This window comes from Entelurus aequoreus, linkage group LG13, assembly GCF_033978785.1.
Source record: "Entelurus aequoreus isolate RoL-2023_Sb linkage group LG13, RoL_Eaeq_v1.1, whole genome shotgun sequence".
NCBI lineage: Eukaryota > Metazoa > Chordata > Actinopteri > Syngnathiformes > Syngnathidae > Entelurus > Entelurus aequoreus.
The window spans coordinates 21,291,360-21,293,859 of record NC_084743.1 but is presented as its reverse complement, the minus strand read 5'-3'; positions in this window follow the sequence as shown (position 1 = coordinate 21,293,859).

Sequence of the window (2,500 nt, the reverse complement as noted above, 5' to 3'; positions counted from 1 at the left end):
TATATATATATATATATATATATATATATATATATATATATATATATATATATATTTTTTTTTTTTTTTTTTTAATTGTATTTAGTATGTTAGTTTGACCCCCTTAGTTCTGTTTTCAGCACTAAGGGGGTCAAACTAAAATAAAACATATATATATATATATATATATATATATATATATATATATATATATATATATATATATATATATATATATATATATATATATATATATATATATATATATATATATATATATACATATATATATATATATGTAGTCATGATCGGTTGCCCGGATCACGTTTTATTTTAGTTTGACTCCCTTAGTTCTGTTTTCAGCACTCCTGGGTTTGTGCTTCCTAGTTGCCATGGGTGCTGATTATTTTCACCTGCCTCTGATTAGTGTTCGGGACGCTCACCTGCTCCCGGGCACTAATCAGAGAGCTATTTATTCCTGCTTTTCGCCACACTCAATCTGGCTGTGTTTGTTTGCTCAATGCAACAAGTTACCGCACCTTAAATTGGAGTCCTTAATCTCGTTATATGCAAATATAATGACAATAAAGTCCATTCTATTCTATTCTATTCTATTCTATTCTATTCTATTCTTTACATTTTGATTCCTGAGCTAAGCTTTGCCATTTGTTTGCTTGTTTGCCATGTGAAGCTTTTCCTTTAGCTTTCCATAGCTTCCCGTGCTATCGGCACGCTTCCTATATTTTTGTATTCCTGCCCGACTGATTTATAGTAAATAAATCATTGTCTTACCTGCACAATTCCTCCGGGGTTCCGTCTGCATCCTGGCATTAACATGTGACAGCGCTGTGACATTTATATATATATATATATATATATATATATATATATATATATATATATATATATATATATATATATATATATATATATATATATATATATATATATATATATACATACATATATATACAGTATATAGTTACTTTACATGCAGTCAGCTTTCGGCCCCTGGCCAAATTATTTTAGCCCAAAGTGGCCTACAAGTCAAAAAGTTTGGACACCCATAGTTTATATTCATATATAATCACTGTTACATGTGGCCCTCTGACGGCAGCCATGATTGCAAAGTGGCCCTCAATAGAAATTAATTTGACACCCCTGATCTTTAACATCTGTGTTAAGTGAAGTGTTACAAGCTCGCTTTTCCGCTATCCAGGTGGAACAAAATATTTCGTATGCCGTCTTAGACATTCCTAATTTAGTTCCAGCAACCTTATTTGTTGAACTTTCACGGCGACAGTCATTTGATATCAACATTTTTTAGGTATTTTTTTTAACGTTTTATTTTATTTATTTTATTTATTTAAACTTAAAATTTAAAATTTAAAATGTGAAATTTGTAATTTTTAATGTATTTTTTTTTCATTCAATTTTTTTTCATTTTTTTTTTTTTCTTAATTTAGGTCAAGCAACCTTATTATTGAACTTTCACGGCAACAGTAATTTGTATTAACATTTTTTAGATCTTTTTTTTATGTTTTGTTTATTTATTTAATTTATTTAATTTATTTAATTTATTTAATTTATTTAATTTATTTAATTTATTTAATTTATTTTTATTTAAATTTTAAACAAACAAACAAAAATTCATTTATTTATTTATTTATTTTTTCTTAACTTAGTTCGAGGACGCTTATTTGTTGAACTTTCACGGCTGCAGTCATTTTATATAAACATTTTTGAGGTCTTTTTTTAACGTTTTATATATTTATTCTATTTATTTTATTTTATTTTTTTATTGAAAATGTTTAATTTTAATATATTGTTGTTTTTTTCATTTAATTTTTTTTCGTTATTTTTTCCCTAATTTAGTTCAAGCAAGCTTATTATTGAACTTTCACTGCAACAGTAATTTATATTAACATTGTTGAGGTCTTTTTTGTAACGTTTTGTTTATTTAATTTAATTTAATTTAATTTAATTTAATTTTATTTTATTTTATTTTATTTTATTTTATTTTATTTTATTTTATTTTATTTTATTTATTTATTTATTTATTTATTTATTTATTTATTTATTTTTTATTTTTTTATAATGTCCTGCCCAGCTTCTCAGGCAAATCATATAGCAGATGTAGATGCCCATATCGGCTGTTCCGATTTACTTTACAAAAGAGAAGTGTAGGATACTTCTCTTGTTGCCTTACTTGTATTTTGACTTTATTAAATGTATTTATATTATCATTTGGTGCAGCCGGGCCGGAGCAGGAGGGGATAAAAAGAGAGAAAAAGGAAGACAGAGGGGGGAATTGTGGGGACAAGAGGGTGATTAGACAGAGAGACAAAAACAACAACAGCAAACACAACAACAACAACAACAACAACAACAGAGCAACATCAGCAAATACGACATGTACAAATATGATGGTAAAAGTAATAGCAAATAAGCAGTTAGCGAAAATAAAAATAAAAATACAGAAATGACAATGAGCATTATTACACTAAAAATGGAGCAATAT